Here is a 13,717-nt window from a genome sequence, read left to right on the forward strand (position 1 = left end):
AATCAGCTGAACTACGAATTCCGATTTACTCACCTGTTATCAGGAGAGACCTCAGTGCTGCATGTTTAAGCCCAGTACTGATCCTGAAAAGTAATTCTAAGTGTACTTACCTGCAAATTGTATTTCCTTTCATAGGAATCCATTGTGTGGTTTTCAGCAGGAAAGTTTCTAAGTGTGGAGTTTTGGAACTTATAAATATTCCTCTAAAATCAGCCGAACTACGAATTCTGATTTACTCACCTGTTATCAGGAGAGAACCCAGTGCTGCATCTTTTAGCCCAGCACTGACCATGAAAAGTAATTCTAAGCGTACTTACCAGTAACTTGTATTTCCTTCCATAGGAATCCATTGTGTGGTTTTCGGCAGAAAACTTTCTAAGTGTCGATTTTTGGAACGTACAAAAATTCCTCTAAAATCAGCCGAACTACGAATTCCGATTTACTCACCAGTTATCAGGAGAGACCTCAATGCTGCATCTTTAAGCCCAGTATTGATCCTGAAAAGTAATTCTAACCGTACTTACCAGGAACTTGAATTTCATTCCATAGGCTAACATTGACTGGTTTCACTTGGAAATTCTTCGAAGTGTGGAGTTTTGGAACTTACAAATATTCCTCTAAAATCAGCCGAACTACGAATTCCGATTTACTCACCTGTTATCAGGAGAGAACCCAGTGCTGCATCTTTTAGCCAAGCACTGACCCCGAAAAGTAATTCTAAGCGTACTCACCAGTAACTTGTATTTCCTTCCATAGGAATCCATTGTGTGGTTTTCAGCAGAAAAGTTTCTAAGTGTCGATTTTTGGAACTTACAAATATTCCTCTAAAATCAGCCGAACTACGAATTCCGATTTACTCACCTGTTATCAGGAGAGAACCCAGTGCTGCATTTTTTAGCCAAGCACTGACCCTGAAAAGTAATTCTAAGCGTACTCACCAGTAACTTGCTGCATGTTTAAGCCCAGTACTAATCCTGAAAAGTAATTCTAACCATACTTACCAGTAACTTGAATTTCCTTCCATAGGCTAACATTGACTGGTTTCACTTGGAAATTATTCGAAGTGTGGAGTTTTGAAACTTACAAATATTCCTCTAAAATCAGCCGAACTACGAATTCCGATTTACTCACCTGTTATCAGGAGAGAACCCAGTGCTGCATTTTTTAGCCAAGCACTGACCCTGAAAAGTAATTCTAAGCGTACTCACCAGTAACTTGTATTTCCTTCCATAGGAATCCATTGTGTGGTTTTCAGTAGAAAAGTTTCTAAGTGTCGATTTTTGGAACGTACAAAAATTCCTCTAAAATCAGCCGAACTACGAATTCCGATTTACTCACCTGTTATCAGGAGAGACCTCAGTGCTGCATGTTTAAGCCCAGTACTGATCCTGAAAAGTAATTCTAACCGTACTTACCAGTAACTTGAATTTCCTTCCATAGGCTAACATTGACTGGTTTCACTTGGAAATTCTTCGAAGTGTGGAGTTTTGAAACTTACAAATATTCCTCTAAAATCAGCTGAACTACGAATTCCGATTTACTCACCTGTTATCAGGAGAGAACTCAGTGCTGCATCTTTTAGCCCAGCACTGACCCTGAAAAGTAATTCTAAGCATACTTACCAGTAACTTGTATTTCCTTCCGTAGGAATCCACTGTGTGGTTTTCAGCAGAAAAGTTTCTAAGTGTCGATTTTTGGAACGTACAAAAATTCCTCTAAAATCAGCCGAACTACGAATTCCGATTTACTCACCTGTTATCAGGAGAGACCTCAATGCTGCATCTTTAAGCCCAGTACAGATCCTGAAAAGTAATTCTAACCATACTTACCAGTAACATGAATTTCCTTCCATAGGCTAACATTGACTGGTTTCACTTGGAAATTCTTCGAAGTGTGGAGTTTTGGAAGTTACAAATATTCCTCTAAAATCAGCCGAACTACGAATTCCGAATTTACTCACCTGTTATCAGGAGAGACCTCAGTGCTGCATGTTTAAGCCCAGTACTGATCCTGAAAAGTCATTCTAACCATACTTACCAGTAACATGAATTTCCTTCCATAGGCTAACATTGGCTGGTTTCACTTGGAAATTCTTCAAAGTGTGGAGTTTTGGAACTTACAAATATTCCTCTAAAATCAGCTGAACTACGAATTCCGATTTACTCACCTGTTATCAGGAGAGACCTCAGTGCTGCATGTTTAAGCCCAGTACTGATCCTGAAAAGTCATTCTAACCATACTTACCAGTAACATGAATTTCCTTCCATAGGCTAACATTGACTGGTTTCACTTTGAAATTCTTCGAAGTATGGAGTTATGGAACTTACAAATATTCCTCTAAAATCAGCCGAACTACGAATTCCGAATTTACTCACCTGTTGTCAGGAGAGACCTCAGTGCTGCATGTTTAAGCCCAGTACTGATCCTGAAAAATCATTCTAACCATACTTACCAGTAACATGAATTTCCTTCCATAGGCTGACATTGGCTGGTTTCACTTGGAAATTCTTCGAAGTGTGGAGTTTTGGAACTTACAAATATTCCTCTAAAATCAGCCGAACTACGAATTCCGATTTACTCACCTGTTATCAGGAGAGACCTCAGTGCTGCATGTTTAAGCCCAGTACTGATCCTGAAAAGTAATTCTAACCGTACTTACCAGTAACTTGAATTTCCTTCCATAGGCTAACATTGACTGGTTTCACTTGGAAATTCTTCGAAGTGTGGAGTTTTGAAACTTACAAATATTCCTCTAAAATCAGCTGAACTACGAATTCCGATTTACTCACCTGTTATCAGGAGAGAACTCAGTGCTGCATCTTTTAGCCCAGCACTGACCCTGAAAAGTAATTCTAAGCATACTTACCAGTAACTTGTATTTCCTTCCGTAGGAATCCACTGTGTGGTTTTCAGCAGAAAAGTTTCTAAGTGTCGATTTTTGGAACTTACAAAAATTCCTCTAAAATCAGCCGAACTACGAATTCCGATTTACTCACCTGTTATCAGGAGAGACCTCAATGCTGCATCTTTAAGCCCAGTACAGATCCTGAAAAGTAATTCTAACCATACTTACCAGTAACATGAATTTCCTTCCATAGGCTAACATTGACTGGTTTCACTTGGAAATTCTTCGAAGTGTGGAGTTTTGGAAGTTACAAATATTCCTCTAAAATCAGCCGAACTACGAATTCTGAATTTACTCACCTGTTATCAGGAGAGACCTCAGTGCTGCATGTTTAAGCCCAGTACTGATCCTGAAAAGTCATTCTAACCGTACTTACCAGTAACATTAATTTCCTTCCATAGGCTAACATTGGCTGGTTTCACTTGGAAATTCTTCAAAGTGTGGAGTTTTGGAACTTACAAATATTCCTCTAAAATCAGCCGAACTACGAATTCCGATTTACTCACCTGTTATCAGGAGAGACCTCAGTGCTGCATGTTTAAGCCCAGTACTGATCCTGAAAAGTCATTCTAACCATACTTACCAGTAACATGAATTTCCTTCCATAGGCTAACATTGACTGGTTTCACTTTGAAATTCTTCGAAGTGTGGAGTTATGGAACTTACAAATATTCCTCTAAAATCAGCCGAACTACGAATTCCGAATTTACTCACCTGTTGTCAGGAGAGACCTCAGTGCTGCATGTTTAAGCCCAGTACTGATCCTGAAAAGTCATTCTAACCATACTTACCAGTAACATGAATTTCCTTCCATAGGCTGACATTGGCTGGTTTCACTTGGAAATTCTTCGAAGTGTGGAGTTTTGGAACTTACAAATATTCCTCTAAAATCAGCCGAACTACGAATTCCGATTTACTCACCTGTTATCAGGAGAGACCTCAGTGCTGCATGTTTAAGCCCAGTACTGATCCTGAAAAGTCATTCTAACCATACTTACCAGTAACATGAATTTCCTTCCATAGGCTAACATTGACTGGTTTCACTTGGAAATTCTTCGAAGTGTGGAGTTTTGGAACTTACAAATATTCCTCTAAAATCAGCCGAACTACGAATTCCGATTTACTCACCTGTTATCAGGAGAGAACCCAGTGCTGCATCTTTTAGCCAAGCACTGACCCCGAAAAGTAATTCTAAGCGTACTCACCAGTAACTTGTATTTCCTTCCATAGGAATCCATTGTGTGGTTTTCAGCAGAAAAGTTTCTAAGTGTCGATTTTTGGAACGTACAAAAATTCCTCTAAAATCAGCCGAACTACGAATTCCGATTTACTCACCTGTTATCAGGAGAGACCTCAGTGCTGCATGTTTAAGCCCAGTACTGATCCTGAAAAGTAATTCTAACCGTACTTACCAGTAACTTGAATTTCCTTCCATAGGCTAACATTGACTGGTTTCACTTGGAAATTCTTCGAAGTGTGGAGTGTTGAAACTTACAAATATTCCTCTAAAATCAGCTGAACTACGAATTCCGATTTACTCACCTGTTATCAGGAGAGAACTCAGTGCTGCATCTTTTAGCCCAGCACTGACCCTGAAAAGTAATTCTAAGCATACTTACCAGTAATTTGTATTTCCTTCCGTAGGAATCCACTGTGTGGTTTTCAGCAGAAAAGTTTCGAAGTGTGGAATTTTGGAACTTACAAATATTCCTCTAAAATCAGTCGAACTTCGAATTCTGATTTACTCACCAGTTATCAGGAGAAAACCCAGTGCAGCATCATTTAGCCCAGCACTGACCCTGAAAAGTAATTCTAAATGTACTTACCAGCAACTTGTATTTCCTTCCATAGGAATCCATTGTGTGGTTTTCAGCAGAAAAGTTTCAGTGTTGATTTTTGGAACGTACAAAAATTCCTCTAAAATCAGCCGAACTACGAATTCCGATTTATTCACCTTTTATCAGGAGAGACCTCAGTGCTGAATCTTTAAGGCCAGTACTGTTCCTGAAAAGTAATTCTAACCGTACTTACCAGTAACTTGAATTTCCTTCCATAGGCTAACATTGACTGGTTTCACTTGGTAATTCTTCGAAGTGTGGAGTTTTGGAACTTACAAATACTCCTCTAAAATCAGCTGAGCTACGAATTCCGATTGACTCACCTGTTATCAGGAGAGACCTCAGTGCTGCATGTTTAAGCCCAGTACTGATCCTGAAAAGTAATTCTAAGTGTACTTACCTGCAACTTGTATTTCCTTCCATAGGAATCCATTGTGTGGTTTTCAGCAGAAAAGTTTCTAAGTGTCGATTTTTGGAACGTACAAAAATTCCTCTAAAATCAGCCGAACTACGAATTCCGATTTACTCACCTGTTATCAGGAGAGACCTCAATGCTGCATCTTTAAGCCCAGTACTGATCCTGAAAAGTAATTCTAACCATACTTACCAGTAACATGAATTTCCTTCCATAGGCTAACATTGACTGGTTTCACTTGGAAATTCTTCGAAGTGTGGAGTTTTGGAACTTACAAATATTTCTCTAAAATCAGCCGAACTACGAATTCCGAATTTACTCACCTGTTGTCAGGAGAGACCTCAGTGCTGCATGTTTAAGCCCAGTACTGATCCTGAAAAGTCATTCTAACCATACTTACCAGTAACATGAATTTCCTTCCATAGGCTAACATTGGCTGGTTTCACTTGGAAATTCTTCGAAGTGTGGAGTTTTGGAACTTACAAATATTCCTCTAAAATCAGCCGAACTACGAATTCCGATTTACTCACCTGTTATCAGGAGAGACCTCAGTGCTGCATGTTTAAGCCCAGTACTGATCCTGAAAAGTCATTCTAACCATACTTACCAGTAACATGAATTTCCTTCTATAGGCTAACATTGACTGGTTTCACTTGGAAATTCTTCGAAGTGTGGAGTTTTGGAACTTACAAATATTCCTCTAAAATCAGCCGAACTACGAATTCCGATTTACTCACCTGTTATCAGGAGAGAACCCAGTGCTGCATCTTTTAGCCAAGCACTGACCCCGAAAAGTAATTCTAAGCGTACTCACCAGTAACTTGTATTTCCTTCCATAGGAATCCATTGTGTGGTTTTCAGCAGAAAAGTTTCTAAGTGTCGATTTTTGGAACGTACAAAAATTCCTCTAAAATCAGCCGAACTACGAATTCCGATTTACTCACCTGTTATCAGGAGAGACCTCAGTGCTGCATGTTTAAGCCCAGTACTGATCCTGAAAAGTAATTCTAACCGTACTTACCAGTAACTTCAATTTCCTTCCATAGGTTAACATTGACTGGTTTCACTTGGAAATTCTTCGAAGTGTGGAGTTTTGAAACTTACAAATATTCCTCTAAAATCAGCTGAACTACGAATTCCGATTTACTCACCTGTTATCAGGAGAGAACTCAGTGCTGCATCTTTTAGCTCAGCACTGACCCTGAAAAGTAATTCTAAGCATACTTACCAGTAACTTGTATTTCCTTCCGTAGGAATCCACTGTGTGGTTTTCAGCAGAAAAGTTTCGAAGTGTGGAATTTTGGAACTTACAAATATTCCTCTAAAATCAGTCGAACTTCGAATTCTGATTTACTCACCAGTTATCAGGAGAGAACCCAGTGCTGCATCTTTTAGCCCAGCACTGACCCTGAAAAGTAATTCTAAATGTACTTACCAGCAACTTGTATTTCCTTCCATAGGAATCCATTGTGTGGTTTTCAGCAGAAAAGTTTCAGTGTCGATTTTTGGAACGTACAAAAAATTCCTCTAAAATCAGCCGAACTACGAATTGCAATTTATTCACCTTTTCTCAGGAGAGACCTCAGTGCTGAATCTTTAAGGCCAGTACTGATCCTGAAAAGTAATTCTAACCGTACTTACCAGTAACTTGAATTTCCTTCCATAGGCTAACATTGACTGGTTTCACGTGGTAATTCTTCGAAGTCTGGAGTTTTGGAAGTTACAAATGTTCCTCTAAAATCAGCCGAACTACGAATTCCGATGTACTCACCTGTTATCAGGAGAGACCTCAATGCTGCATCTTTAAGCCAAGTACTGATCCTGAAAATAATTCTAACCGTACTTACCAGGAACTTGAATTTAATTCCATAGGCTAACATTGACTGGTTTCACTTGGAAATTCTTCGAAGTGTGGAGTTTTGGAAGTTACAAATATTCCTCTAAAATCAGCCGAACTACGAATTCCGATGTACTCACCTGTTATCAGGAGAGACCTCAATGCTGCATCTTTAAGCCAAGTACTGATCCTGAAAAGTAATTCTAAGCATGCTTACCAGGACCTTGAATTTCATTCCATAGGCTAACATTGACTGGTTTCACTTGGAAATTCTTCGAAGTGTGGAATTTTGGAACTTACATTTATTCCTCTAAAATCAGCCGAACTACGAATTCCGATTTACTCACCTGTTATCAGGAGAGAACCCAGTGCTGCATCTTTTAGCCAAGCACTGACCCTGAAAAGTAATTCTAAGCGTACTTACCAGTAACTTGTATATCCTTCCATAGGAATCCACCGTGTGGTTTTCAGCAGAAAAGTTTCGAAGTGTGGAATTTTGGAACTTACATTTATTCCTCTAAAATCAGCCGAACTACGAATTCCGATTTACTTACCTGTTATCAGGAGAGAACTCAGTGCTGCATCTTTTAGCCCAGCACTGACCCTGAAAAGTAATTCTAAGCGTACTTACCAGTAACTTGTATTTCCTTCCATAGGAATCCACCGTGTGGTTTTCAGCAGAAAAGTTTCGAAGTTTGGAATTTTGGAACTTACAAATATTCCTCTAAAATCAGCCGAATTTCAAATTCCGATTTACTCACCTGTTATCAGGAGAGAACTCAGTGCTGCATCTTTTAGCACAGCACTGACCCTGAAAATTTATTCTAAGCGTACTTACCAGTAACTTGTATTTCCTTCCATAGGAATCCACTGTGTGCTTTTCAGCAGAAAAGTTCGAAGTGTGGAATTTTGGAACTTACAAATATTCCTCTAAAATCAGCCGAACTTCGAATTCCGATTTACTCACCTGTTATCAGGAGAGAACCCAGTGCTGCATCTTTTAGCCCAGCACTGACCCTGAAAAGTAATTCTAAATATACTTACCAGCAACTTGTATTTCCTTCCATAGGAATCCATTGAGTGGTTTTCAGCAGAAAAGTTTCTAAGTGTGGAGTTTTGGAACGTACAAATATTCCTCTAAAATCAGCCGAACTACGAATTCCGATTTACTCACCTGTTATCAAGTGAGAACCCAGTGCTGCATCTTTTAGCCCAGCACTGACCCTGAAAAGTAATTCTAAGCGTACTTACCAGTAACTTGTATTTCATTCCATAGGAATCCATTGTGTGGTTTTCAGCAGAAAAGTTTCTAAGTGTGGAGTTTTGGAACTTACAAATATTCCTCTAAAATCAGCCGAACTACGAATTCCGATTTACTCAACTGTTATCAGGAGAGACCTCAATGCTGCATGTTTAAGCCCATTACTGATCGTGAAAAGTAATTCTAACCGTACTTACTAGTAACTTGAATTTCCTTCCATAGGCTCATATTGACTGGTTTCACTTGGAAATTCTTCGAAGTGTGGAGTTTTGGAACTTACAAATATTCCGATAAAATCAGCCGAACTACGAATTCCGATTTACTCACCTGTTATCAGGAGAGACCTCAGTGCTGCATGTTTAAGCCCAGTACTGATCCTGAAAAGTAATTCTAAGTGTACTTACCTGCAAATTGTATTTCCTTTCATAGGAATCCATTGTGTGGTTTTCAGCAGGAAAGTTTCTAAGTGTGGAGTTTTGGAACTTATAAATATTCCTCTAAAATCAGCCGAACTACGAATTCTGATTTACTCACCTGTTATCAGGAGAGAACCCAGTGCTGCATCTTTTAGCCCAGCACTGACCATGAAAAGTAATTCTAAGCGTACTTACCAGTAACTTGTATTTCCTTCCATAGGAATCCATTGTGTGGTTTTCGGCAGAAAACTTTCTAAGTGTCGATTTTTGGAACGTACAAAAATTCCTCTAAAATCAGCCGAACTACGAATTCCGATTTACTCACCAGTTATCAGGAGAGACCTCAATGCTGCATCTTTAAGCACAGTATTGATCCTGAAAAGTAATTCTAAGCGTACTTACCAGGAACTTGAATTTCATTCCATAGGCTAACATTGACTGGTTTCACTTGGAAATTCTTCGAAGTGTGGAGTTTTGGAATTTACAAATATTCCTCTAAAATCAGCCGAACTACGAATTCCGATTTACTCACCTGTTATCAGGAGAGAACCCAGTGCTGCATCTTTTAGCCAAGCACTGACCCCGAAAAGTAATTCTAAGCGTACTCACCAGTAACTTGTATTTCCTTCCATAGGAATCCATTGTGTGGTTTTCAGCAGAAAAGTTTCTAAGTGTCGATTTTTGGAACTTACAAATATTCCTCTAAAATCAGCCGAACTACGAATTCCGATTTACTCACCTGTTATCAGGAGAGAACCCAGTGCTGCATTTTTTAGCCAAGCACTGACCCTGAAAAGTAATTCTAAGCGTACTCACCAGTAACTTGCTGCATGTTTAAGCCCAGTACTAATCCTGAAAAGTAATTCTAACCATACTTACCAGTAACTTGAATTTCCTTCCATAGGCTAACATTGACTGGTTTCACTTGGAAATTATTCGAAGTGTGGAGTTTTGAAACTTACAAATATTCCTCTAAAATCAGCCGAACTACGAATTCCGATTTACTCACCTGTTATCAGGAGAGAACCCAGTGCTGCATTTTTTAGCAAAGCACTGACCCTGAAAAGTAATTCTAAGCGTACTCACCAGTAACTTGTATTTCCTTCCATAGGAATCCATTGTGTGGTTTTCAGTAGAAAAGTTTCTAAGTGTCGATTTTTGGAACGTACAAAAATTCCTCTAAAATCAGCCGAACTACGAATTCCGATTTACTCACCTGTTATCAGGAGAGACCTCAGTGCTGCATGTTTAAGCCCAGTACTGATCCTGAAAAGTAATTCTAACCGTACTTACCAGTAACTTGAATTTCCTTCCATAGGCTAACATTGACTGGTTTCACTTGGAAATTCTTCGAAGTGTGGAGTTTTGAAACTTACAAATATTCCTCTAAAATCAGCTGAACTACGAATTCCGATTTACTCACCTGTTATCAGGAGAGAACTCAGTGCTGCATCTTTTAGCCCAGCACTGACCCTGAAAAGTAATTCTAAGCATACTTACCAGTAACTTGTATTTCCTTCCGTAGGAATCCACTGTGTGGTTTTCAGCAGAAAAGTTTCTAAGTGTCGATTTTTGGAACGTACAAAAATTCCTCTAAAATCAGCCGAACTACGAATTCCGATTTACTCACCTGTTATCAGGAGAGACCTCAATGCTGCATCTTTAAGCCCAGTACAGATCCTGAAAAGTAATTCTAACCATACTTACCAGTAACATGAATTTCCTTCCATAGGCTAACATTGACTGGTTTCACTTGGAAATTCTTCGAAGTGTGGAGTTTTGGAAGTTACAAATATTCCTCTAAAATCAGCCGAACTACGAATTCCGATTTACTCACCTGTTATCAGGAGAGACCTCAGTGCTGCATGTTTAAGCCCAGTACTGATCCTGAAAAGTCATTCTAACCATACTTACCAGTAACATGAATTTGTTCCATAGGCTAACATTGACTGGTTTCACTTTGAAATTCTTCGAAGTGTGGAGTTATGGAACTTACAAATATTCCTCTAAAATCAGCCGAACTACGAATTCCGAATTTACTCACCTGTTGTCAGGAGAGACCTCAGTGCTGCATGTTTAAGCCCAGTACTGATCCTGAAAAGTCATTCTAACCATACTTACCAGTAACATGAATTTCCTTCCATAGGCTGACATTGGCTGGTTTCACTTGGAAATTCTTCGAAGTGTGGAGTTTTGGAACTTACAAATATTCCTCTAAAATCAGCCGAACTACGAATTCCGATTTACTCACCTGTTATCAGGAGAGACCTCAGTGCTGCATGTTTAAGCCCAGTACTGATCCTGAAAAGTAATTCTAAGCATACTTACCAGTAACTTGTATTTCCTTCCGTAGGAATCCACTGTGTGGTTTTCAGCAGAAAAGTTTCTAAGTGTCGATTTTTGGAACGTACAAAAATTCCTCTAAAATCAGCCGAACTACGAATTCCGATTTACTCACCTGTTATCAGGAGAGACCTCAATGCTGCATCTTTAAGCCCAGTACAGATCCTGAAAAGTAATTCTAACCATACTTACCAGTAACATGAATTTCCTTCCATAGGCTAACATTGACTGGTTTCACTTGGAAATTCTTCGAAGTGTGGAGTTTTGGAAGTTACAAATATTCCTCTAAAATCAGCCGAACTACGAATTCCGAATTTACTCACCTGTTATCAGGAGAGACCTCAGTGCTGCATGTTTAAGCCCAGTACTGATCCTGAAAAGTCATTCTAACCATACTTACCAGTAACATGAATTTCCTTCCATAGGCTAACATTGGCTGGTTTCACTTGGAAATTCTTCAAAGTGTGGAGTTTTGGAACTTACAAATATTCCTCTAAAATCAGCTGAACTACGAATTCCGATTTACTCACCTGTTATCAGGAGAGACCTCAGTGCTGCATGTTTAAGCCCAGTACTGATCCTGAAAAGTCATTCTAACCATACTTACCAGTAACATGAATTTCCTTCCATAGGCTAACATTGACTGGTTTCACTTTGAAATTCTTCGAAGTGTGGAGTTATGGAACTTACAAATATTCCTCTAAAATCAGCCGAACTACGAATTCCGAATGTACTCACCTGTTGTCAGGAGAGACCTCAGTGCTGCATGTTTAAGCCCAGTACTGATCCTGAAAAGTCATTCTAACCATACTTACCAGTAACATGAATTTCCTTCCATAGGCTGACATTGGCTGGTTTCACTTGGAAATTCTTCGAAGTGTGGAGTTTTGGAACTTACAAATATTCCTCTAAAATCAGCCGAACTACGAATTCCGATTTACTCACCTGTTATCAGGAGAGACCTCAGTGCTGCATGTTTAAGCCCAGTACTGATCCTGAAAAGTAATTCTAACCGTACTTACCAGTAACTTGAATTTCCTTCCATAGGCTAACATTGACTGGTTTCACTTGGAAATTCTTCGAAGTGTGGAGTTTTGAAACTTACAAATATTCCTCTAAAATCAGCTGAACTATGAAATTCCGATTTACTCACCTGTTATCAGGAGAGAACTCAGTGCTGCATCTTTTAGCCCAGCACTGACCCTGAAAAGTAATTCTAAGCATACTTACCAGTAACTTGTATTTCCTTCCGTAGGAATCCACTGTGTGGTTTTCAGCAGAAAAGTTTCTAAGTGTCGATTTTTGGAACGTACAAAAATTCCTCTAAAATCAGCCGAACTACGAATTCCGATTTACTCACCTGTTATCAGGAGAGACCTCAATGCTGCATCTTTAAGCCCAGTACAGATCCTGAAAAGTAATTCTAACCATACTTACCAGTAACATGAATTTCCTTCCATAGGCTAACATTGACTGGTTTCACTTGGAAATTCTTCGAAGTGTGGAGTTTTGGAAGTTACAAATATTCCTCTAAAATCAGCCGAACTACGAATTCCGAATTTACTCACCTGTTATCAGGAGAGACCTCAGTGCTGCATGTTTAAGCCCAGTACTGATCCTGAAAAGTCATTCTAACCATACTTACCAGTAACATGAATTTCCTTCCATAGGCTAACATTGTTTGGTTTCACTTGGAAATTCTTCAAAGTGTGGAGTTTTGGAACTTACAAATATTCCTCTAAAATCAGCCGAACTACGAATTCCGATTTACTCACCTGTTATCAGGAGAGACCTCAGTGCTGCATGTTTAAGCCCAGTACTGATCCTGAAAAGTCATTCTAACCATACTTACCAGTAACATGAATTTCCTTCCATAGGCTAACATTGACTGGTTTCACTTTGAAATTCTTCGAAGTGTGGAGTTATGGAACTTACAAATATTCCTCTAAAATCAGCCGAACTACGAATTCCGAATTTACTCACCTGTTGTCAGGAGAGACCTCAGTGCTGCATGTTTAAGCCCAGTACTGATCCTGAAAAGTCATTCTAACCATACTTACCAGTAACATGAATTTCCTTCCATAGGCTGACATTGGCTGGTTTCACTTGGAAATTCTTCGAAGTGTGGAGTTTTGGAACTTACAAATATTCCTCTAAAATCAGCCGAACTACGAATTCCGATTTACTCACCTGTTATCAGGAGAGACCTCAGTGCTGCATGTTTAAGCCCAGTACTGATCCTGAAAAGTCATTCTAACCATACTTACCAGTAACATGAATTTCCTTCCATAGGCTAACATTGACTGGTTTCACTTGGAAATTCTTCGAAGTGTGGAGTTTTGGAACTTACAAATATTCCTCTAAAATCAGCCGAACTACGAATTCCGATTTACTCACCTGTTATCAGGAGAGAACCCAGTGCTGCATCTTTTAGCCAAGCACTGACCCCGAAAAGTAATTCTAAGCGTACTCACCAGTAACTTGTATTTCCTTCCATAGGAATCCATTGTGTGGTTTTCAGCAGAAAAGTTTCTAAGTGTCGATTTTTGGAACGTACAAAAATTCCTCTAAAATCAGCCGAACTACGAATTCCGATTTACTCACCTGTTATCAGGAGAGACCTCAGTGCTGCATGTTTAAGCCCAGTACTGATCCTGAAAAGTAATTCTAACCGTACTTACCAGTAACTTGAATTTCCTTCC

The sequence above is a fragment of the Triturus cristatus genome, chromosome 1_1, assembly GCF_964204655.1.
Source record: "Triturus cristatus chromosome 1_1, aTriCri1.1, whole genome shotgun sequence".
Lineage (NCBI taxonomy): Eukaryota > Metazoa > Chordata > Amphibia > Caudata > Salamandridae > Triturus > Triturus cristatus.